This window comes from Puma concolor, chromosome A2 (assembly GCF_028749965.1).
Source record: "Puma concolor isolate L17-30 chromosome A2, mPumCon1.1.hap2, whole genome shotgun sequence".
Classification (NCBI taxonomy): domain Eukaryota; kingdom Metazoa; phylum Chordata; class Mammalia; order Carnivora; family Felidae; genus Puma; species Puma concolor.
Window position 1 is genome coordinate 30,640,655 of NC_141668.1, and position 26,999 is coordinate 30,667,653.

A 26,999-nucleotide genomic window follows, 5' to 3' on the forward strand; every position below is an offset into this window, starting at 1 on the left:
GTTGTCTGAGTGCAGAGGCTAAGACTTCTAATACTATGTTGAATAATAGTGGTGAGAGTGGACATCCCTGTCTTGTTCCTGACCTTAGGGGGAAATCTGTCAGTTTTCCCCATTGAGGATGATATTAGTGTTGGGTCATTCCTATATGGCTTTTATGATCTTGAGGTATGCTCCTTCCACCCCTACTTTCTTGAGCGTTTTTATCAAGAAAGGATGCTGTATTTTGTCAAATGCTTTCTCTGCATCTATTGAGAGGATCATATGGTTCTTGTCCTTTCTTTTATTGATGTGATGAATCACGTTAATTGTTTTGCAGATATTGAACCAGCCCTGCATCCCAGGTATAAATCCCACTTGGTAGTGGTGAATAATTTTTTTAACGTATTGTTGGAGCTGGTTGGCTAATATCTTGTTGAGGATTTTTGCATCCATGTTCATCAGGGAAATTGGTCTTTAGTTCTCCTTTCTAGTGGGGTCTCTGGTTTTGGAATCAAGGTAATGCTGGCTTCATAGAAAGAGTTTGGAAGTTTTCCTTCCATTTCTATTTTTTGGAAAAACTTCAAGAGAATAGGTGTTAACTCTTCCTTAAATGTTTGGTAGAATTCCCCTGGAAAGCCATCTGGCCCTGGACTCTTGTTTTTTGGCAGATTTTTGGTTACTAATTCTGTTTCCTTACTGGTTATGGGTCTGTTCAAATTTTCTGTTTCTTCCTGTTTCAGTTTTAGTAGTGTATATGTTTCTAGGAATTTGTCCATTTCTTCCAGATTGCCCATTTTATTGGCATATAATTGCTCATAATATTCTCTTACTATTGTTTGTATTTCTGCTGTGTTGGTTGTGATCCCTCCTCTTTCATTCTTCATTTTATTTATTTGGGTCCTTTCCTTTTTCTGTTTGGTCAAACTGGTTAGTGGTTTATCAATTTTGTTAGTTATTTCAAAGAACCAGCTTCCGGTTTCATTGATCTGTTCTACTGTTCTGTTTTTTTTTTTTTTTTTTTTTGGTTTCGATAGCATTAACTTCTGCTCTAATCTTTATTATTTCCTGTCTTTTGCTGGTTTTGGATTTTATTTGTTGTTCATTTTTCATCTCCTTAGGATGTAAGGTTAGGTTGTGTATCTGAGATCTTTCCTCCTTCTTTAGGAAGGCCTGGATGACTATATACTTTCCTCTTATGACTGCCTTTGCTGCGTCCCAGCAGTTTTGGGTTGTGGTATTATCATTTTCATTGACTTCCATATACTTTTTAATTTCCTCTTTAACTGCTTGGTTAGCCCATTCATTCTTTAGTAGGATGTTCTTCAGTCTTCAAGTATTTGTTACCTTTCCAAATTTTTTCTTGTAGTTGATTTCGAGTTTCATAGTGTTCTAGTCTGAAAATATGCATGGTATGATCTCAATCTTTTTGTTCTTACTTAGGGCTGATTTGTGTCCCAGTATATAGTCTATTCTGGAGAACATTTCATGTGCATTGGAGAAGAATGTATATTCTGCTTTAGGATGAAATGTTCTGAATATATCTGTTAAGTCCATCTGGTCCAGTGTGTCATTCAAAGCCATTGTTTCCTTGTTGATTTTTTGATTAGATGGTCTGTCCATTGCTGTGAGTGGGGTGTTGAAGTCTCCTACTATTATGGTACTACTATCGATGAGTTTGTTTATGTTTGTGATTAATTGATTTATATATTTGGGTTCTCTTCATTGGGGGCATAAATATTCATAATTTTTAGATCTTCTTGGTGGATAGATCCCTTGATTATGATATAATGCCCTTCTGCATCTCTTGATACAGTCTTTATTTTAAAGTCTAGATTGTCTGATATAAGTATGGCTACTCCGGCTTTCTTTTGTTGACCATTAGCATGATAGATGGTTCTCCATCCCCTTATTTTCAGTCTGAAGGTGTCTTTAGATCTAAAGTGGGTCTGTTGTAAACAGCATATAGATGGATCTTGTTTTCTTTTCCATTCTGTTACCCTATGTCTTTTGATTGGAGCATTGAGTCCATTGACATTTAGAGTGAGTACTGAAAGATATGAATTTATTGTCATTATGTTTCTTATAGAGTTGGAGTTTCTGGTAGTGTTCTCACTTTCAATCTGAAGGTGAGTTTAGGTCTAAAATGGGTCTCTTGTAAACAGCATATAGATAGATCTTGTTTTCTTATCCATTCTGTTACCCTATGTCTTTTGATTGAAGCATTGAGTCCATTGACATTTAGAGTGAGTACTGAAAGATATGAATTTATTGCCATTATTATGCTTGTAGAGTTGGAGTTTCTGGTGGTGTTCTCTGGTCCTTTCTAATCTTTTGTTGCTTTTGGTATATATATATATATATTTTTTTTTTTTTTCATCTTTTCTCCCCTCAGACAGTGCCCCTTAACATTTCTTGCAGGGCTGGTTTAGTGGTCACAAGCTCCTTTAATTTTTGTTTGTCTGGGAAACTTTTTATCTCTCCTATTTTGAAGACAGCTTTGCTGGATAAAGAATTCTTGGCTGCATATTTTTCTGATTCAGCACACTGAGTATATCCTGCCACTCCTTTCTGGCCTGGCAAGTTTTTGTGGATAGGTCTGCTGCAAGCCTGATATGTCTTCTCTTGTAGGTTAGCGACTTTTTTCCATTGCTGCTTTCATGATTCTCTCCTTGCTTGCGTATTTTGTGAATTTGACTATGATATGCCTTGTTGATGGTCGGTTTTTGTTGAATCTAATGGGGATCCTCTGTGCTTCCTGTATTTTGATGTCTGTGTCTTTCCCCAGGTTAGGAAAGTTTTCCGCTATGATTTGCTCACATAACCCTTCTACCCCCATTTCTCTTCCTTCCTCTTCTGGGACCCCTATGATTCTGATGTTGTTTCCTTTTAATGAGTCACTGATTTCTCTAAATCTTAGATTGTGCTCTTTTGCCGTAATCTCCCTCTTTTTCTGCTTCATTATTCTCCATAAGTTTGTCCTCTATGTCGCTGATTCTCTGTTCTGCCTCCTCCATCCTTGCTGACGCTGCATCTGTCTGTGATTGCAGCTCAGTGATAGCATTTTTAATTTCATTCTGGCTATTTTTTATTTCTTTTATCTCTGCAGAAAGGGATTCTAATCTATTTTCGACTCCAGCTAGTATTATTATTATCATGATTCTAAATTCTGGTTCAGACATCTTGCTTGTATCTGTCTTGGTTAAATCCCTGGCTGTCGTTTCTTTGTGCTTTTTCTTTAGGAGTGAATTCCTTCGTTTTGTCATTTTGAAGGGAGAAAAGTAATTAATGAGGTAGAAAAATTAAAATTAAAAAATTAAAAGTAAAAAAGTATTAAAAGTAAAAAATTAAAAACACACACACAAATCGAATAAATGATACAAGATCCTAGGTGTGTTTTGGTCTGGGTGTTGAAAGTGGTTTGACAGATCAGAGAAAAAAAAGGGGGGAGAAAGAAAGGAAATTGTTTGAGAATTTGAAAAAATGAATACACTGAAGTAGACTAAAATGAGATGATGGGAGTAAAATAGAATTTGAAAAAATATACACAAAAGTAAAGAATATAGTAGAATATGTTTTAATGGATATTATAAGGATGTATATGTTTGTTGTAATTTATAGGGGCGCCTGGGTGGCGCAGTCGGTTAAGTGTCCGACTTCAGCCAGGTCACGATCTCGCGGTCTGTGAGTTCGAGCCCCGCGTCGGGCTCTGGGCTGATGGCTCAGAGCCTGGAGCCTGTTTCCAATTCTGTGTCTCCCTCTCTCTCTGCCCCTCCCCTGTTCATGCTCTGTCTCTCTCTGTCCCAAAAATAAACGTTGAAAAAAAATTAAAAAAAAAAAAAATTTATAAGCTAAATCTTTATACCATTTATAGGAAAAACATTCCCAAGGAGTGAATGTTATTCTCACAAAAGTTATTAATAATCAATATTTTGTGAAGCAGCTTAATGTATAGCAAAAAATATGAGTAGAGAATCAACATGGAAAATGAAAATACTGGTGAATTAAATTCTATTTCCTTTGCATTTCTTAAGGTACATATTTCAAAGCTGAGTCCCCTCACTTAGGCATATACAACTGGATGAGAAACACTACATTTTATGTCCTTCCCCAAATGCATACAAGTCGATATTTTTCTCCAGGCCTATGGATCTGACTTGGGTTAAGCAAGCAAACAAATTCAAAAACACAATAAAACAAAACAAAAAATATCCTTCCTTACTGAAACCTGATCCTGATGCCTTTATAACATCAAAACAAATTTCTTAAAGCCAACATGCCTCCAAATCATCTTTTGATTGAATCTTTTCTCTGTTTTATAGAATTTAATTTAGGATTAAAAAAAAATTTTTTTTAATGTTTATTTACTTTTTTTGAGACAGAGAGAGACAGAGGATGAACGGGGGAGGGTCAGAGAGAGGGAGACATAGAATCTGAAACAGGGTCCAGGCTCTGAGCTGTCAGCACAGAGCCCGACGCGGGGCTCGAACTCACGAGCCGTGAGATCATGACCTGAGCCGAAGTCGGACGCTTAACCGACTAAGCCACCCAGGCACCCCTAATTTAGGATTTTAAGTACTATTTAAATCTGTTGATAATTTAATTCCTTTGAATTTCCCTAAAATGATATGTATGTTGGGATGCTTGGGTGATTCAGTCAGTTAAGCATCCGACTTCTGCTTAGGTCGTGATCTCACAGTTCATGAATTCAAGCCCCATGTTGGGCTCTATGCTGATAGGTTGGAGCCTGCTTCGAATTCTGTGTCTCCCTCTCTCTCTCTCTGCCCTCCGCCACTCACACTGTCTCTCTCTCAAAAATAAATAAATCATTAAAAATTTTAAAAAATAAAATGATATGTATGTTTATGAATACACAGATTCCTACATGCAATAAAAAAATATCATTAGTGCTATATAGTAACCATCCAAAGGAACTAATTAATTCTTTAAATTATAAGGCAAATATTTAGCATGAACTTTACATTAGGAAACTTTCTTTGAGAAGGAATTTAATAGCTTGCATATTCTTCACAATCTAATATTGCTTCTGCTTCAAATCATTTTAAATCTTAAGAAACATGTTTTAAATGATTTAAGTATAGATATCCAGGAGACATTCCCTCCTCTTATTTCTCTGAGTTTTATTGTTTAATTTCAAAAGTTGTGAATGGTGGAAAAGACATAGTTTTTATCCTTAGGCCCTTGGTCATCTTTTCTCTCATCTCTTAGAGCCACAGCCCTGTGATTTATAAATCTTGACTAACAGAATGGTTTCTGCATGAATCATTATCTTCTGAAAGCTAAGGAATGATATCATAAGGAAAAAAATTACTATATGCACTGTCAGGAAATTAACCATCAGGAAAAGCAGACACTTTTTGACATATTTGGACTCTCAAAAACTGAGGTATTTTAACTCTTACATTTTGTCCTTCTGTTTCCCACATCCAATTTAGATTAGACAGGTTTCCTGACAAAGGGCATGTCAAATTCTCCCCTATTTGGTTCGTAAGGATACAGTGGTTATCACTTTTAAAATGGAAATCTGTTTTGCTGATAATAAAAGTCACATAATAATTTTAACATTTATAGTTGTATAAAGTCAAAAGTGAATTCCTCAGCATAGTTTACATTTAATAAAAATACTCCCAAAAATATAACTATTGTACTATTCTTAATAAAGGGTTTCTCTTTAATATATACAGACATAGTGAACTTTGGAAAAAGTAAATTGATATTATTTAAATGTCTATGCTGGTTGTTTAAAAGGATTGCAATCTATTGATCGGTTGTTGTAATAATTAGAATTGTCATTCACTCTAATGTTCTTATGTAACATATAGTAAAGATTATATCTCTATATACTACATAGGATTTTGAGTGGTAGTCCAGAGACTAGTACTGTAGTTCAGGTTATTTGATTCAAAGCTTGAAACTCAAAATTTTCTATTTTTTCTTGTGTTTCTTGCCAAATCAAAGGCATTATCATTATACGATGACATTGATGCTTCTGCTCAGGAAAAATAATTGAACCAAGGCTCAAAATGATGTTAGGTAACAAGATTTAGCCTCACATAAATTTTCCCATGATCCTTCTTACCCCTCAGAGAAATGACTACACATTACCATTAATACCAAAAAGTGGGGATAAATGACCAAAACCCTATTTTTGGAAGATCCTGGCATGATTAGGTTGAGTTATGTCAAAAATAGTTTTGAAACACAGTATATATGACACTAGCTGGAGAGATGGAATTGATAGAATTCCAATTGATGGAAATTGATAGAACTTTAAAACTGTGGAGAAAATTGGATTGTAGTGGTTATAACCTGCCAGCCGAGTGAGCTAATAAATATATCCTTATAGCTGCTTAGACTGAACTCACTTAAAAGTATTTCTCTAATACCCAGTTTAGCATCAAATCACTTTTGCTGCAAAACTCACTCATGTTCCATAATTCTTCAATTAGTGAAGCCCCTGACTGATTCCAGTTCCTGTAGCAGAAGAATATTCCTAGTGACTGGTATTCCTGACCCTAAATCTCAATTAACCAGTGACTTTGGCACATTTGTCTGGCGTTCTAGACCATTCACTGCCTGGATCTCCACTTACATCCTCTACTTGATGATGTCTTACTCTTGTCTCACATATGTAGATGGTCTGAATCCTAGACTCAGTTTTGCCCATGTATCACTCATTGTATCCCAGTTTCATTCTTCTTGCCTGTGTCCCCATCCCAGTCTCATACATGGCTCAAATAAAGATCTCATCTTTTGTTCCCATATTTATATTCCCAAGGTATAACCCAGATCTTTAATTTAACACTCCCCAGGCTGACTCCCAGGCATAATCTCTTGATTACCCATTAGAAAAAATGTCTATTTTTTCTTTTGCCCAGAATTCTTTGTATGCTCCATAATGACTCTGTTGTTGATAAAGTACCTCATTTCCATTTATACTGAATTTCTATTAAAAAAGTATTGTTAAATCTATCATTATCAAAAAAAGACTAAAGCACTCAGTTGTATATGGCATTGTTAGATGCTTTAAGAAAGTAAATTTGACAGCATAGGTTCCTGTCCTTCAGGAAGTTATTTTATGATGTAAAAAGGAGATATAGGCACACATATTTTAAAATAAGATTCTACATTAGTTGAGGGGAGTAATTTGTTATATTTATAGTCTAAGGGCTTTAGTAGGCCCCACCAGAGATGACGGATGATGATTCAGTATCATCCTATTTCAAGGAATTTATTAAATGTATCTATCAATGTTTTTATGAGGACAGTGATTCATAGCAGAGTAATAAAATAGAACTTTGCAATGAGTTCCTAAATCTGCCATACTGTCTATCATTATCCTCACTATGTTTCTTTTCCCCCTTTCTCATGTTTCTCATGTTTGGAAAGTTTATTTCCTCAGTTAGTGGTTGCAGAATTTAAAATATGTGATTAAAAACAGCAATCTTACATGTATATATTATATATATACATACATATATATAATATACATATTATGGTTTAATATATATAATTATATATTATATTTTGTAATTATATATTATAATATATTATGGTTTATATATATATAGAAATATATATTCTATATATAATAAAAATATTATATTTTATAATTATATATTATAATATATATATTATGGTTTCTTAGGTGCAAAGGAAAAGACTCATTCAATGTTACAAAGATGTTGGAGGACTAATATGGCTAGAGTTTCCCTAGCCTATCATTCTCCAGCCAATGTCACTGCCAGTAAAGCCAGGACCACAGGGAAGAACATACTTCTTTCCCCTCACCTAAGGCTTATATGGTAAATTAAAGTAACAGGCTGGCCTGAAAAGAATCAAATTAGTTACAGAGTGAGTAAGTCATAGGTTCCATTAATCAACAGGAAACAGATGAAAACTTCTGTTACTGTAACATGAAAAGGTCATCAAATCCTCTCCATAAAAAATAAGAATAAAACTAGAAAAAAATCTGACAAAAATAACCAAATGTCTTGAAATCAACCAAAGGCAGATAAATTGAGTTTTTATTCTTGACAAACTGCTAGAGCTTCAAGTAAGAGTAGCACAAGATTTCAAAGGAGCCTTTATAAATATGTGCAAAAGAATTAAAGGCAATTATATTCAAAAAATAAAAATTAACATATAAAGAATTTCAATAGTGAAATAAAAATATAAAAGAAAACCAAACTGAAATTTAGATTTAAAAGTATAATGATTTAAATAGAAGTTTCACAAGATGGGTTTGATAGCAGACCAGATAATATAGGACGAGATAAAAACAGGAGTGGAAAGTAGGTAAACAAATTATCCAATTTAAAGAACAGAAAAGATTGAAGAAAAATGAAAAAAGTCTCAGAAATCTGTTGGATTCCATGAAGCACATAAATATACCTGTAATTGCAACTCCAGGAGGAGAGAATAAAAAAAAAACAATAAATATTTAAAGAAATGATGCCTGAAAACATCCTTAATTTGTTAGAAACCATTAATGTACACATTAAACTAGCTCATCACACTCTAAGTTTTATAAACACAAAGACATCCACACATCATAGTAAGCTACTGAAAGCTAGACACAAAAAGAAAATCTTGAAGGCAGCAATAACAAAATAACTCATCATGTGCAAGGAACAGCAATATGATTAACAGCTGACTTCTCATCAGAAACCATAGAAATCAGAAGGCAGTAAAACGACATAGATGAAGTATTCAAAGAAGACAAACTGGTTAAAAAAAAAAAAGACAAACTGGTCATGGATTAGTAGTTTCAATAATGGTAATATGGCAATTCCTTTCAAAGAGAAATGAAGATTCAGTTAAGTCCTTATCAAAGTCCCATCCAATTTTTTAAATAAATTAACAAGCTAAAATCAAAACTTACATGAACACTCAAAGTACTTAAAGCAATTTCGAAAAAGTAGAATAAAGAAAAAGAACTCGTTACCTAACTTCAAAACTTCCTATGAAGCTACAGCCATCAAAACAGAATTGTATTGTTATGAGGGTAAGAATACAGATCATTGTAATAGACTAGAGAATCTAGAAATGAACCTACACATTCATGGTCAATTGGATTTTGATATAGGTGCTAAGCTGATTCAATGGAGAAAGGATTATTTTTTCAACAAAACATGCTATCACAGATATTCATTGTGAAAAGTGAACTTAGTACATTTCAAGCACCATAATCAATTTTTACTCAAAATGAATCATAGACATTAGTGTTAGTTAAAACTATAAAACTCCTAGAAGGAAACATTGAAGAAAAAATTTTGACCTTGAGTTAGTCAAAGATTTTTTAGATAGGGCACCAAGAACATAGGGTTCCACAGAAGGCAAAATCAAGGAGTTATATCTTCCAAAATTTAAAATGTTTGCTATTCTAAAGACTTTATTAAGAAAATAAAAAGAGTGGCTCAGTCAGTTACCTGTCCAACTTCGGCTCAGGTCATGATCTCATGGTTCATGAGTTTGAGCCCCCATCAGGCTGTCAGCACAGAGCCGGCTTCAGATCCTCTTTCCCCTTCTCTCTCTACCCCTCCCCCACTCATTCTCTCTCTCTTTCTCTCTCTCAAAAATACTAAAAATTTTTTTAGGGCGCCTGGGTGGCGCAGTCGGTTAAGCGTCCGACTTCAGCCAGGTCACGATCTCGCGGTCCGTGAGTTCGAGCCCCACGTCAGGCTCTGGGCTGATGGCTCAGAGCCTGGAGCCTGTTTCCGAGTCTGTGTCTCCCTCTCTCTCTGCCCCTCCCCCGTTCATGCTCTGTCTCTCTCTGTCCCAAAAATAAATAAATGTTGAAAAAAAAAATTAAAAAAAAAAAATTTAGAAAAAAAAAATACTAAAAATTTTTTTAAAAAGAGAAAGACAAGTCAGAGTCTGGGAGAAATTGTTTGCAAATCGCATATTTGATAAAGACTTGTATCTGAAATATATAAAGAGCACATCAATTAATAATAACAAAAAAGGGGGGCATGTCTGGGTGGCTCAGTCAGACTCTTGATTTCAGCTCAGGTCATGATCTCATAGTTCCTAGGATCGAGCCCTACGTCAGGCTCTGTGATGACAGTAAGAAACCTGCTTGGGATTCTCTTTCTCCTTGGCTCTCTGTCTCTCCCCTGTGTATGTGCTCTCTTTCTCTCGAAATAAATAAATAAACATTTTTTTAATAACAAAAAAAAAACAATGAAAATCAACAAGGTATTTAAATACACATTTTATCAAAAAATATACATGAGGTTAATAAGCAAATGAAAATATGTTCAATCTCATTAGTCACTAGGGAAATGACAAAATGACAATGAAGTCAGAATGGGTCTGGCAGCCATTCAAAAAGATTGACAATACCAAGTGTTAGGATGTTGTGATAGGCAGAGTAATGACCTCCTCACCCCTAGAGATGTTCTTGCCTAATCCCCCAAACCTGCAGATATGTTACGTTGTGTGGCAAAAGAGACTTTACAGATATGGACAAGTTAAGGATCTTAAAATGGGAAAATTATCCTGGGTCAAGGTGGGCCCAATATAATCACAAATGTCCTTATAAGAAGGAGGCGAGAGGGTTAGAGTCAAAGAGTAGTGATAACAGAAGGAGAGGTTGGAATGATGTGAGTCCAGGAGCCAAGGAACATGGGCAGCCTGACAAGGAACACATTTTCACCTGGAGCCTACAGAAGGAAGGAAGCCTTGCTGACACCTTGATTTTAGCCTCATAAGACTCATTTCATCTTCTGACCTCCAGAACTGTAAGATAATACGTCTGTGTTGCGGAAAGCCACTAAGTTTATGGTAATTTGCTATGGTAGTAATAGGAAGCTAATATACATGTGTTAAAACTAATTTGAAATGGGAATTTGTAATTCCCATTTCTAGTTCTTAATGGGAATATAAAATGAGTCATTTTGAGAAAAGTTTGATAGTTACAACCCAGAAATTTCAGTCTTCAGTATCTACCAAAGAGCAGTGGTAACATATGTCCAAGTCTTTGGACCTGTGCACAAATGTTCGGCACTGCATTATTCATCATGGCCAAAAACTAGGGAAAAATATCCAAACATCCTTCAGTTTGTGAAAGGATAAACACAATACGGTATAATGACTGCAGTATAACCATTATAAAGTGGAATAATAGCAGCGAAGAAGAAACTGACCATGTGGCCACAGACTGAACCTCAAAAATCATGTTAAGTAAAAGAAGGCAGACCCCCAAATCTATATGCTGCATGATTCCATTTGCATACAATTTCTAGAAGAGTCAAATCCAAACTCTGTACAAAGAAAAACAACGTTTGCCTGGTAATTGGAGCTGCAATTGATTGTAAACAAGTACAAAGGATCTTCTAAGTGGTGATGAAAGTGTTCTGCAATGTGGCTGTGATTATTGTTGTACAAGTGTATAACCTTACCAAGAATGATCAAACTGTGTATTTACAGTGGGAGAATTGTTTGGTATATAATAGCTCTATAAAGCCATTAAAAGTGAAAAAAAAAAAAAGAAACAGAAAAATAGATTGTTAAATTCTTGCTCCAAAAATTTTTAATATAATTTATTGTCAGATTGGTTTCCATACAACACCCAGTGCTCATCCCAACAAGTTCCATCCTCAGTGCCCATCACCCACTTTCCCCTCTCCCCAACCCCCATCAATCCTGTTTGTTCTCTGTATTTAAGAGTCTCTTATGGTTTGCCTCCCTCCCTCTTTGTTTGTAACTATTTTTTCCCCTTCCCTTCTCCCATGATCTTCTGATAAGTTTCTCAAGATCCACATATGAGTGAAAACATATGGTATCTGTCTTTCTCTGACTGACTTATTTCACTTAGCATAATACCCTCCAGTTCCATCCATGTTGCTACATATGGCCAGATTTCATTTTTTCTCATTGCCAAGTAGTATTCCATTGTATATAGAAACCACATCTTCTTAATCCATTCATCACAGATGGCCAACAGACACATGAAGTGATGATCTCGCTCCAAAATTTAAAAAGGAGCTCCTATTCAGAAGAGATTGCATGAGAAAATTCCTAAACCATGTTTTTCTCCTTAATTATGGCTTAGGTTTATTACATTTATTCCTGTATTTACATACTGGTTGTCTGCTTTTCTCATCTTATGAGAAAGTGCTGAACTTCTTGAAAACAAAATAATAGTTAATATTGAATCTATACCACCTTCCCCTCTCCAGGAATCTTCCATATGTCTGGAACACATTTGCTGAACCACTGAGTAAGCAATGCTCCCAGCTCACATACTAGCATCTGTTCTAACTACATAGGGGAAACATCCTTCCTCATGAATTTTCTCAACGTTAACCCTTAGTGTCATTCTAGATTTTAGATATTGTTTTATTGAGGCTTCTGTGAGCACACAAGGAGGAAAGAGTTGGGGCAGGGAGAGTTTATCCTTTTTTTTGCAGAAGGAATTCTGTTCCTCCAGTTTTCAAAAAGCACATTATCACTCTTAGAATTTCTTCAAAATGTTTCACTTTGTATCATTTTATTCCCCCCCCCCTTTATTGTGTGTTTTTTTTTTCTATCTTTTCTCTTCTAATAATACCCCTTCCTTTGAAAGGAAAGTTACCATATGACCGGGCATTCAAGGTCATAGTTGGAGAATTTTCCCCATCCAGTACTTCCTCCCCTAAATTTATTTCATCAAGATTCCAAATAGACTCATTTAATCTATTCCTTTTTTTTATTACCCATAAAAAAAATCTTGATGGTCACATCTAAATCAGCCATGTGGTAAGTCATATCAATTTTTAAATGATCTGAAGTGAATGAATTGGTTAAAATGAAATTGATGCACGTCAGCATGTGTTGGTACTATCAATTGCCATCAAGCAACTTTTTAAAAAATGACAACTGGAGGTGCCTGGGTGGCTCAGTCGGTTAAGCGTCCGACTCTTGATTTCAGCTCAAGTCATGATCTAATGGTCCTTGAGATCGAGCCCCACATTGGGCTCTGCGCTGACAGCACAGAGCCTGCTTCGGATTCTGTCTCTCACTCCTCTCTCTCTGCCTCTCCCCATGCTGGCTGGCTCTCCCTCTGTCTCAAAATAAATAAATAAACATTACAATAAAATCAAACAGAATAGAATAGAATAAAATAAAATTAAATTAAATTAAATTTAATTTAATTTAATTTAAAAAATGACAACTGTCCAGTCCTGCAAGCGATATATTTGGGGATGCTAGATATTCAGTCTTTTTCTTTTTTTAAGCTTTTATTTAAGATCCTGTTAGCTAACATACAGAGTGACATTAGTTTCAGGTGTACAATATAGTGATTCAACACTTCCATACAACACCCAATGCCCATCACAGCAAGTGCCCTCCTTAATCCCCATCATCCCATTTCACCCATCCCCACCCACCTCCTCTCTGGTAACCATCAGTTGATTTTCTGTAGTTAAGTATTCAGTCTTTTTCAATCAGCATGATTCAGTGTGTTCCAGCCTCCTGGTAAGTAGTGTGCAAGATTCAGGAGGCTCAAAATTGGAAGAAAAAGTCCCCCAACCTTGGAGAAGCTCTCATTCAACTGGAAACAGACATGGTAATAATAATTTGCTTTACAGTGTGATCAGAGCTGTAATGTGGTATAAACAAATGCTGGAACAGTTTAGAGATGATGGAATATGTTTTCCTTGTTTCTTCTACTGATCCGCCTCAAAACTCCACAAATTTTAACCAAAATTTTTTCATGCTTTCTTTGAAACTGAGCAGAAATCAAGAGAAGGATTATCATAAATGTACCCCAGCAGGATGCTGTTTATGTTTATGGCAGTAGCAGCTATATATCCTTATTTTATCTGTATCTATATTTGTCTATATCTATCTATAGATAAATCTTTTTTTATCATACCTCAAACAATATCAACATTTATGTTATTTATTTATGTTCACATAACATATATTATTGTATATATACATACATATACACACATAATATATCCTTATAATACATAGTATGGTACATATAAATATAGTACATATACATCCTCAGGTTCTATAATGTGAAAATATCTGAAAAAGAATGGCTGGGCTCAAATCACTCAGATTGGTGTCAGTTTTTTCATTAAGAGAGACTATTCAGGAACTATTGGATAAAAAAAGTGATTGAATGCAAGTATCTACTTTTATTTCCTCCTAATCCCATGGAAACAATAATAAAGGGACTTTTAGCAGGTATATACTCACAAAGATGTGAAGAACAGAAGAAAAAGGAACAGCAACAAAATTTTGGAAGGCCTAGAGAAGTTGAATAAGTAGATTTAGCAAACTCTTCAAAAATGAATTTTAGGGGCGCCTGGGTGGCTCAGTCGGTTGAGCGACCGACTTCGGCTCAGGTCATGATCTCACGGTTTGTGGGTTCAAGCCCCGCGTCGGGCTCTGTGCTGACAGCTTGGAGCCTGGAGCCTGCTTCCGATTCTGTGTCTCCCTCTCTCTCTCTCTCTGCCCCTCCCCCACTCATGCTCTGTCTCTCTGTCTCAGAAATAAACATTAAAAACATTTTAAAAAAATTAATTCTAAACTGGCTATAAGGAGAGCCAAGAACAATCTTTGAATCCTTTAAAGTTTTAGGAATTAGTGATACCATCCTCTGAAAGTGGAAAATGGTTAGGAGTCTATGTGAGTAATACATAGGTCCTCACATCCGTCATCTCCAGCAAAGTAAATAAATAAGCAAATAAGTAGTTGAATTTTATTTTCAAATATAGGCTCTTTAGACTGCCAAACATGAGAAAAAATAACAGCTATACTTGCATAGAACTTACTGTGTGCCCGGTATTTTGTAAACATTTACATTTATTGACTCATTTCAGCCTTACCCCAGCCCTATGATAAACATGCAATTATCCCCCAAATCACTCATGCAAACAGATAGAACCAAAAAGAGGAGTAATAGGTGACTGTCAACATACTGGGATGCTGAGACAAATGTCCCCTCCCATCCAACCCCCTTTCATCTCTAAGACTCAATAATGCAGCAAAAGCTCTACTCTCTAGACAGGAGATGGAAAGACTCTTCTCTGAGGATCCTGATACAGCCGGTAGGAAAAACTTAAGAGCTATTGAAATCAGGGTTTTCCCAACTACGTGGCCCAGCCAGTTGCCTGCAGTAAAACCCGCTGTTTCCCACCATAAACTCAGGGTCTCCAATCAACTCCTTAGTACCCTATCAGTAAATATAAACAAATAGATGAGGATTATCAGGCATGAGGAAAACTGCTGAAATGAAAGTTTGAGAAGCAAACAAGCAAACTTTTTTAAAAATGATTTTAAAAATCAATTAGGAGAGAATAAAGGTCTTGCAGATATAAGGAGACAAAATAATCCCCACAAGTCATTTATTACCTATCCATCAATAGGTAATAAAAGATATTTTAATCATGAAACGATAATACTATTTTAAAAAGTAATACTCAGACAAATAAAGAGGCATTTTAAATGTATCTATATATTTTTTAAATAAGAAAAACTCAATAGAAAGGTTGGGATATAAAAATGTAGGAAATCTAACTTAAGGGTGCATGACAACTAAATAAAACCTGGATGGGATCCTGGGACATGAAAAGGGCATTAAGTAAAAACTAAGGAAGTCTGAATAAAGTATGGACTTTAGTTAACAATAATGCATCAATATTGGCTTATTATTACAACAAATGCACCATACTAATATAAAATTTTTATAATAGTGGAATATGGAATATATGGGGTATACTGGAAAAAAAGAGGAAATCTTTTAAGAAATGATGCTAACAAATAATACTATGAACTGTAAGAACAGAGATAAGAAAATCTGACAACCAGTTCAGAAAGTCAAACATTTATATAATAGGAAGACCCAAGAGAGAACACGATTGAAAAGGAAATAAATTAGAAATGAAATAATTCAAACAAATTTCCAGCTATGTGGTCCATGTAACTTTTCAGACTGTTAGAGCTCACTAGTTGAGCTATATGGATGAAAACAGACCCCCACCGAAACATAATTTGAAAATTTCGGAGAACTTCAGACAAAGATAAGAGCTAAGCTTTTGAAAAGGAAGATGAATCCTTTGAGTCCAGTAATGGACTGGGAATCAGAATATCTTTAAACTTCTCGGCATCAACCTCAGAAGCTAGAAGGCACCAAAGCATGCTCAGGATAAAATAAAGATATTTTCAGGAAAGCAAATTTCAGAAAATTTACCTCCCGTGAATTCTATCTCAGGAAGCTCCTGAAATGTGCCCTACCAAAATGAGAGAGTGAACAAGTACAGAGAAAAGAATGCAATGTGGAGAATAGGAGAGCCAATAGGAGACACGAAGAGGGGTCTGGTATAAGAAAGGGGCACCCAGTCTCGTTTGGAGCATGTCAGAAGGTTCCTGAAGTGATGTCCTCAGGAAGATAAAATTGACAGAATACCTGACACTGAATGCATTTAGAGCAGAGTGAGACATTTGCTGAGGAGATTGGGGTTGAAACAGGGAAAAGTCCCTAGAAATCCGAACAAAGAGTTAGTAACAGAACATAATAAACCATAAATACCGGGGAACAAAAGATGTGCAGGAAAGACAAAGATGATCATGGCTTACCAAATGGCTTTAAGGAAATTGTATTTGCATTGGTATGCTCATATAAACACAAAATATTTATCTAAAATTAAAATTAAACCGAGGAATGTCTACCATTAGGATGTAAGGGCAAGGAAAGCAAAGACAGTTAAAACCTTCTTTTTTTTCCAAGACAGAAGTTAATGAGCCCAGCCTAAAACTAAAACACCACGAAATGACAAAGCAAGCATGTTATTTAGGAATGTGGAGCTAAACACCAAAATAATTACTTAAATTGGTGAAGGAGAGATGGGTGTTTTGGGGTAGGGGGATTCTGTTGTTATTTTTAATAAAGTGTTTTTTTTAATAAAACTTGCAAAGTATTTGACCCTTAACCTATGTCTTTGTGTAACTATGACAAAAATAATAATTTAACAAAAAATAAAAAAAAGAAGCTCTGTAATATCCATGCTGTTCATTGTCATTTGATTTATTCTTGATATTGCCTATTCTTTCTAATGAGAGGAAAAGCCTACTGATTTTTTTTTTTCTTCATCATTCTTAACTAGCTTAAAGGGATTATTGAATTTTAGGAACTTGAAGTATGGTGCTAGCTATAATAGAGATTTAAAATTCATTCCTTAACAGTTATATATATGTGGGAAGATTTCAAGTGACAGATATTAATAATCCAACAACCTGCAGGAGAAAAAAGGTACCAAGATTTTGATGTCCCCAAGAGATGCTGAAGGTCACAAACTAACTATATAAATATCTAGTGTACTGATGCTTTGATACCAAAACTCTACCTCTTAAAATCTTTTACTTCTGGAAGCTATCTGGGGGTCAGGGGAGGAGGGACACATACAGTAGGAGAAGATAATGAGAGAATGAAAAAGAGCAGTCAACCTAAAAATCCACAAGGAACCCAATGAAGACAGTACCTTCACTATTTATGGCCACTTGTTGGGCTAGGAAACATTTAATTTGTATTCAGAATGATTTGTTTATCCTGAAATCAAGCTGCAAAAATTTCTTACCTATCCAAAACCTCAAGTATATGTCATAAAACCAATCAATTTACGGCAAAGGGATGGTAGTAAGTTTAGACAAAGAAAGTCGAAGATGACTTCCAGAATTCTTGCAGCAAAGTCACTGAGTGCTCTAGCCTGAGTGTCTGTGTCCGCCAAATTCACATGCTTTAATCCTAACACCCAGTGTGATGGAGGTGGGAGGTCGGGCTTTTGGGAGGTGATTAGGTGATGATGTGGAGCCCTCATGAATGGGAGTAGTGCCCCCAGACGTCCCCCAGAGATCCTGTCCCTTTCTGCCACGTGAGGTTACAGTGAAAAGACTGCTACCCAGAAGAGGGTCCTCACCCGATCATGCAGGCATGTTTATCTTAGACTTGCAGCTTCAGAGCTGTGAGAATAAATTTTTGTTGTTTGTAAGCCAACCAAGCTATGGTTTTCTGTTATAGCAGCCCAGTTGGACTAAGATACTGGGACTTTATATCAGTGGAGATATTATTCAGTGCCCTGAAAAATAATTAAAGGCAGGTGGGACTCTGGCCTTACATAAAAAGCCATTATAAGTATCAAGAATACCTTAAGAACATGATCTTGCAATACACTGATATGTGCACTACAAAATGTCACTATTCTCTCTCATTTGTAATCTGACATGAGCAAGAGAGTGAAAGGGCATCTCAGGTAAACCATTGAATAACACATATTATTGATAGTGTTGTATTTATATTGTGTGTGATCAGAATACAGCATTTCAGGGAGGAGAAAAAGAAGCACTAAAACATTGCCATACATACCTTTTGATCCAACGGGTTCACTACTAGGAATCTTCCCAACCCCCAATCCCGCCTATGTACAAAGATTTTCAGAAGGATGTACACTGCAGTATTTTGTATATGAGTGGAAATAGGGAACCATTCAAAATGCCAAATGGTACATCTGAATTATGGAATATTAAAAATCCATCTAAATATACACACACACTCTTGAATGTATATATGGTAATACAACCATATTTTTTAATGAAACAATTTTTAAATGTTACTGTGATCCCATTTATATATTTAAAAGATACGCATGTATGTACAATATGTATTCAGTGCATAGAATGGGCCCTAGAAGAATAAACACCCCTTGTTGGTAGTGATTACATCTGGGAGGATTATTTGAAAAGGACCGTAGGGAGTAGTGTGGTTAAGGGAAGAGTAGCCCCTCCTCATCTGCAAGGAACACGTTTCAAGACACCCAGTGGGTGACTGTAACTATAAGTAGTATCAAACCCTGTATATATTATGTTTCTTCCTATATGTACACACCTGTGATAAAGTTTAGTTTATATATTAGGCACAGTAAGACATTAACAGCAGTAAGCAATAATAAAATAGAACAATTATGCCCATATACTCTAATAAGTTATGTGAATGTTGTCTCTCTCTCAAAATACCTTATCGCACTGCACTCACTCTTCTTATTGTGATGTGATGATACAATGCGTACGTGATGAGATACTAGTTGGTGAATGACACAGCATTAGGCTACCACTGATCATCTGACGATATGTCAGCAGGAGGATCATCTGCTTCTGGATGGCAGTTGACTGTGGGTAACTGAAACTGTGGATACAGGGGGACTGCTGTATAGATTGTGGTGCAGACCTCCTAAATTTGGATCTTGACCACTTAGTGTATGTCCTCTCTAGATCCTTCAGTTTCCTCATCTATAAAGTGTATGAATGCATATGAATATTGCTTAGAATAGAGTTGGCACTTAATAAATATTACATAAGTTAGCAATCATGAAACAAGTGTTCATCATTATAATTAAGGGAGAGTTTTAGTTTTTACTCTGTAACTGCTGTTTTGTTTAACTCTTGTGCAATACACCAATGCATTTTTTTTTTTATTTTTTAATGTTCATCCATCTTTGAGAGAGAGGGAGAGAGAGAGAGAGACAGATGTGAGTCAGGAGGGTCAGAGAGAGAGGGAGGCACAGAATCTGAAGCAAGCTCCAGGCTCTAAGGTGTCAGTACAGAGCCCAACATGGGGCTTGAACTCACAAACCACGAGGTCATGGCCTGAGCCGAAGTCAGACACCCTACCGACTCAGCCACCCAGGTGCCCCTATTTTATGATCTAAAATAAGGAAGACAAAATCCAGAAAATTTAATGTTATTGCTGTAGTGGTGATAAAACTGTATAAAGACGTTAGGGCATTCAGTTCCAAGACCTCCTGCTCCTTCACTGCTAAATGAACTAGACTACTCAGAGTAAACAATTACCCCTCTACTATCTCAAGGGCAAGGAATAACAGCTCTTTCTCTTTAACAAATCCTACGGTGCTGTATACCCAGCGGGTGTGCACTAAATGTTTGCGGGTAATGATAATAGTGAGGATGCTGACAGCTGTGACAGACTATAAAACTTAATTTAAAAGCCATCAAGAAAATGTAACACAAAATACATTCCTGAATTTTGTCTGTATGGGAAACAAATTCGGTTTGATTATTAATAAAGTAATTTAGTGTACATGGTACTATTGATTATTTTGGTAGCATCCTGAGTCTTGCTCATTAGCATGACCTAATTATTATTTCAAAGGAGTTAAAGAGCATAGCAAGGTCCATTTCTATTATTTTAGTATTAAAACTTGGTTTCCTGTAAGGACTTTATAAATTAAATGCACAAAATGGATGTTAGCAACTAAATTATCTTTAATCCCTGCAGCAAGATTTGCAGTAGTATGACTGTTTTCTGTTTCCTTAAATTGCAATGTTACTTTGTTTCTACAATGACATACTCCTCTTCTATGTGTTTAAGTAGCTCATGCATGGAAAGAATTACTTTATTGGAATGATGATGATGTGTGTCCATTCTAGCTCCATCTCAGTTTCGGGGGGTGAGGCTCTAACCATTTATTAATAGGTGGCACACTGCCTCTCTTCTGCAATCACTGAAGCATCAGCCAGGCAGTATATCAATGGCATTTACCCCACCAATCAGCAGATCTGAAACTAATCTTTATTAATGGATCTCTGTCTCCTTGAGGCTGATATCATGGTGACTTGAGTGATTGGAAGAGATTCTACAGGGCAGATGCACTGCAAGGAACAAGAGCCAGGACTACGGGGCATAGGTGACCTCCTATGGTGGTGGGAGATTCTATAATCCCCTCCATAGCTATAACCATTGGCATCCTGCCAGGAAAGAAAAGCTACACTAGTTATCTGAACAGAGAAATTTAATGCAAATAATTGTGAACTAGTAACAGGATATTAACCACCTACAGAGGCAAGGAGAACTCTCAAGATTACAGGAATAAGCGATATAGGGAGTAGCTACCACAATGCCCAGGAAGGAAATAACTGAGAAGAGAGCCCTATCCATGGTGGAGACTTTGACCTCATTGGAAACAGTGCCCATGTGGCCCACTAGATGGCAGAGAATTTTGCTGAACGGCCTCAGCATGGCCTGGCACCCAGGGTTCCACTCAACAATAAGCTGCCACTGGAGCATTAATTAGCCTCTTTGGAAAGTCAGCCAGGGTACCAGCAAGGACTGAAAACTTGCATGGAAGCCACTTACCGGGGTGATGGAGAGTTTTGCAAAAAAGCCACCCTCTGGGCACGAGAAAGTGCCCGTGAAGCTTTCCAATAGGAAAGCCAAGCACAGAGTGCCTTCCTAACTCATTGGATGGCCACTGACTGGAGTGGTGGGAAGATTCACTGGGGAGGTGACTGCCACTTGCAGCTTCACACTGAAAGACACAGAAAAAACAAGCAAACAAAACCAAAAACACACCATATCCAGGACAAGAAGCACCCTGCCTCCTCATTGTTCCTTCAGGGCTCTCTATTTGCAATGCCAATAGTGCACTTGCTGGCAAAGAAGTATTTGCAAGTTTGAGTTTCAGTACCACAAAGCAGGGTGGAGAAGGGTGGGCTTGGGGCTCAGAGGCAATACTTTAACAACTGGTGCAATAGCCAAGCCTGGAATATTGAAACTTGGTTTTATTAAAGGACGTTATAGAAACAACCTCCCTATTTTCTTGACCATTTATTCATTAGTTTATTAACTCAATCAAGAAATATTGATTGATCACTTACCATATGACAGGTACTATCTTACGGACCAAAGATAGAGCCATAAATGAAAAATGCGGTTCCTGGACTTGATCTCTGATGGCTGGTCTTCTCTGTAGGTTTTTTTTATTTGTTTAGTTGTGGGGGTTTTTTGTTTTTGTTTCGTGGTTTTTTTTGGTTTTGTTTTTTGTTTTGGGGGTTTTTTGGTGAAAAAATGTATATTTAGATTTAGCCAGCTGGGCTTGGTTTAGATGATCCCAATTTTGCTGGCAACATCCAAAGCATCATAGTCGGGAGCCAGTTGAACATATGCTTTCTTTTCTCTATCATGCCTGATCAGGATGTTGACCTTGGCCACGTCAGTATTGTAGAGCTTCTTCACATCCTGGTTGATCTGGGGCTTGTTGGCCTTGGCATCCACAATGAACACAAGTGTGTTGTTGTCATCTGTTTTCTTCCTGGTTGATTCAGTTGTCAGGGGGAACTTGATGATGGCAGAGTGGTCAAGCTTGTTTCTCCTGGGGTGCTGTTTGAGGATATTTGTGCTGCCTGTGGAGAACTAGTGTCCTGGACTGCCAGAATGTAGGTGGCCTGTGGATCTTCATTTTTTATAACTGAATGCCTTTCAGCACCCATTTCTTGGCCTTCGAAGCCTTTGCTTTGGCTTTGGCTTTGGGAGGGGTAGGGGCTTCCTTATTTGTCTTCAGTGCCATCTTCATGAAAGGGCTCTCTAGGGTTCCTAATTCTACCTCCAATTGGCTCAATTTTCCTGTTGGCGTCTTGATCAGCCCCTTCCCCCTGGCTTTGCCCTGCTTTGTTCCCAAGATGCTTCTCAGCCCTTGATGGCTACCCCCCCCCAAAAAAAACCCCAAATAACACAGTATTAAAAACTATACTTCCTTCATTATTTAGTCAAATATGTTTATGTAAGAAACTAGAAATATGGTCAGGGTGCCTACGTGGCTTAGTCAGTTAAGCATCAGACTCTTGATTTTGGCTCAGGTCATGATCTCACAGTTCGTGAGATTAAGCTCCCAGTTGGGCTCTGTGCTGAGCATGGAGCCTACTTAAGATATTCTCTCTCTCTCTCTGTCTCTCTCTCTCTCTCTCTCTCTCCCTCTCCCTCTCCCCCCTCTCTCTGACCTTCCCCCACGCCACCTCTAATGCTCTTTCTCTTAAAAAAAAATAAAAAAGGGAGCGAGAGAAAAGAAAAGAAAAAGAAACTAGTAAGATGGTGATATCCTAAACTAGAACTTTGGCAATTAGAGATAGGAAATGAAGGAAAATGGGAAGGATGCATAGGAGGTAGAATAGACAACTCCTAGTGAACCCTTGAATGGAGGGGCTAAGCAAAATCTGGGTTTTCACCAAGAAAGAGTCTACTCAACTATCCTCTGGCTCAGCCTCCTCTGGAACCCACTCTGTGTTCTTGGGTAAAAGGCTTTTAAAAGACAATGAATAGGGGCGCCTGGGTGGCGCAGTCGGTTAAGCGTCCGACTTCAGCCAGGTCACGATCTCGCGATCCGTGGGTTCGAGCCCCGCGTCGGGCTCTGGGCTGATGGCTCAGAGCCTGGAGCCTGTTTCCGATTCTGTGTCTCCCTCTCTCTCTGCCCCTCCCCCGTTCATGCTTTGTCTCTCTCTGTCCCAAAAATAAATAAACGTTGAAAAAAAAATTAAAAAAAAAAAAAAAAGACAATGAATAAAATCTAAATGTGCTTCCCCTCCATAACTTCAGTCAATATGAAAGGAGAGACATTGGTAGCAGTAGTCTCCAGGGACATAAATGCCATTCTTTGTGTTAAAAGTACAGCAGCACAATGGTGGTGCTTTTAGGATCCGCTGCACTAGGTAAAGAGCCCTGGACCAGAGATTCTAGGAAAATTGGTAGTGTATTTAATGGGCATTGGTGAAGAATGGCCATGTTGATGTTTATCGCACAAAGGAGCCTTAGAAACACATCCCACTGATGCCAATTTGTGTAAGTAGAAGAGGATCTTACTGGAAGGAAACTTACAGTCAAATAGCAGAGCACATGTGATCCTTTCAGCCATCACGGTCCCATCTAGAGCTGTGCTTAAGCCAGGTCTAATTGGATGAGCATCATGAGGAAGTCTTCTTGAGGGACCTACCCAGTCAAACGCTGCATATTTATAGGACTGGAATAGATCTGGACCAGTATGTTACAACAGAAGCTTTCTGACCCCAAAAAAGGGCTTGTTAGAAAAAGAAAGTCTCTGGAGTTCAGTAGCTGGTTTCAGCCTGTTTATCAGTTGAGCTAACTCCTATCATACCTGCTGCGCTAGCTTTTTTCTAGGCTATTAGAAAGTGAGAGAAAATGAGCCTCCCGAGTCCTCTGGGTTCATCTTTCCTTAATGATAGTCTATGAAAGATACACTTGCCACTGCAAACCTTTGCTTACAGGGAAGAAAATAATTGGTGCTGTATGCAGACTAGTTAGAAGAGGACAGGAACAATCTTTTAGGAGAGGGCACACTTCAAAAATTTCCATTAAAGAAAGGCTTAGATGCACTGTCAATGCTTTGAAAACTCCCAGAACCACTGGAAAGAAATGTAAGGTAGACTGGTGATAAAACAAACAAACAAAAAAAGGCATGTAAGTGAGGAGCCAGAGAAATACTTTATTGTATTTCAGAAACACATAGCTTGGGAGAAATGGATTATTTGTAAACATACATAGATTGTATGCAAAGATACTTAGTTGATCCAACAAAATCAGTTACAGGACAGACACACAAGCAAACACACACACACACACACACACACACACACACACACACATGCACATATACATATAGAGAGAGAAAGGAAAGGATTAATTATCATATGGTCCCTCTACCAACACGTCAGTAAATTTAAATCTGACACCATTTTGCTTAAAGTAGGTGATAGCTTGATCATCAAAAGTGGCCAGTATTTGAGTTTTATTATAAAGGAGAAAATTCGGATACCATGGAAACATTTTTACTGACCTAGTTTTGTTTCTGTATTGAGCTGAAGATGAGGAGTGAATGTGGAAAACAGGAAGAAGAGAGGAGAGAAAAATTCATTTTTGTTTCTTTCCATTTTTGTGTCTTATTTGACTCTACCTCAAGCTCTTATGTCAACTTGTTCTCTACTTTCCTTTAAAAGTTAAATTATCTCTACGGGTTAGCAACATAGTTCCTTTTACTTAAAACTGGTGGAAATAAGCCCCCAATTTATTTGTGTGCGTTTGTGTGCACGTGCACATGTGTGTATTCTTAAATCCTGAATTCTTTATGAATATTATAACAAACACCATCAACTGGACCCTCGAACCATTCTCTGCTCTTCCTTTTATTAGTAAATCACACAGAGTCCTTACAGAAGTCTGAGCGGCACAAGGCCACCCAGCTAGACTACATTCCCTGGCCTCACTTGCATTTAGCTGTGGCATTATTACCAAATTCCCACCACGCAGGAATCTGCGCACTGCCATGCTACCTCCAGGACCTCCAGTTCCTCTCTTTTTTTCCCCCTTTTTCTATGGACTGGGCTGGAGATGGACTGGAGACGGGAATGACTGGAAGAACCACCTCCTGGAGCTAGAAGCCACATTTTGATGAGGGCAAAGGCCAACCTCCCATCTGTCCTTGGGGGACCTCATGGAGCAGAGATGTTACATAAAAAAGAATCAAACATCTATTTTATTTATTTATTTTTTTTAATTTTTTTTTCAACGTTTTTATTTATTTTTGGGACAGAGAGAGATAGAGCATGAACGGGGGAGGGGCAGAGAGAGAGGGAGACACAGAATCGGAAACAGGCTCCAGGCTCTGAGCCATCAGCCCAGAGCCTGACGCGGGGCTCGAACTCACGGACCGCGAGATTGTGACCTGGCTGAAGTCGGACGCTTAACCGACTGCGCCACCCAGGCGCCCCAAAACATCTATTTTATTAAGCTCCTTCATTTGTAGGCCTCTGTTAAAGCAGCTTAACCTGTATGTTAACTTCAAATATCAAACTATAGAGAATTGCCAACCTATCAGCACAGTAGTAGAGGTACACAGTTCTGAAGTCCATAAGATATATTTTCATCTAATTCAGTCTTAACTTTTACGTCTCTTCATTACGTCTACTTCATTAGGTAAAATTTCAGCTGCTTCTCAGATATCTGGTTTTTGGTTAACACTTAAATCTGGCTGCTTTAACGACGTAATCATTAGACTGTAGAACACTTCTCCCCACACATACCTTTCTACCACATTAGCAAAGGCCACCTTACAGCAGTTCCTTTTAGCAGTATATCCTGTCCAACTATCGGGAAGAAATTGCAAGACACACTCAAAAACAAAAACATAGTTTGAACTAAGCTAAGCATCCTATTAAGTAAGCTAACCAAAAAAAAAAAAAAAACAAAAAAACAAAAAACAAAAAAACAAAAACAAAAAAAACAAGTAATAAAGTAGAAGGAAGGAAGAAACAAAAGTACAAAAATCAATGCTGTAGAAATAGGAAAAAATGACCAACAGAGGAAAAAGCTAGCACTTTGTAGAAGTCAGTCTTTTACCACAAAAGACACAAGGCCAAGATATTTTTGTAGATAAATTTTACCAACTTTCATGAATCAAACAATCCCTATATTAAATTTAAAAATCTCAAAGCCTAGAACAAGAGGGCCAATGACCAGATTTATTTAAGTTTAGTCGTTAACACCCACGCCACTCAAGGAAGGAAAGAAAAATCTAAACCGATTTCACTTGCGAATATAGGTAAAAAAAAAAAAAATCCTACAAAAAATAGCAATGATAACTAAATTGAATACATGATCCTGAGCTGGGTCCTTTTGCTAAGAAGGACATTACTGGCAGAATTTGAATGGAGTCTAGGAAATATAGTAGGAGTGCATTTCTGCATCCAACTGTTTCACTTAATTTGATGACTGTATTGTACATATGGTGGAGAATGAAGGAAGTAGACACTAAGTTATTCAGGGATGGTAGGACATCAGGTCCCGATTCAAATGGTTCAGGGAAAAAAATAAAACTCTTTGTACTAGACTTGCAGCTATTCTGTAACCTTGTCAATGGTTCAAAATAAAAATCTGATGGTAGCCAGAGGGGAAGCGGGGCGGGGGGGGGGTGCAAAATGGGGGAAGGAAAGTGGGAGATAATAGCCTTCCAGTTATGGAATGAATAAATCATAGGAATAAAAGGCACGGCATAAGGAATACAGTCGGTGGTATTTTAATAGCTCTGTAACGAGACAGATGGTAGCTACACTTGTGGTGAACATAGCATAATGTTTAAGCTTGTCATTTCACTAAATTGTACACCTGAAACGAATGTAACGTTATGTGTCCACTGTACTCAAATAAA

General features: G+C 37.2%; 1 long non-coding RNA gene and 1 pseudogene across 1 annotated transcript in view; one reads left to right on the top strand and one right to left on the bottom strand.

The window, feature by feature from the left end:
- The window catches only part of LOC147583087 (uncharacterized), a 209,648-nt gene that overhangs the window by 164,082 nt on the left and 18,567 nt on the right, over positions 1-26,999 (top strand). The gene's annotated exons all lie outside the window — the stretch shown is intronic.
- Positions 21,890-22,361, bottom strand: LOC112866786 (large ribosomal subunit protein uL23 pseudogene; annotated as a pseudogene).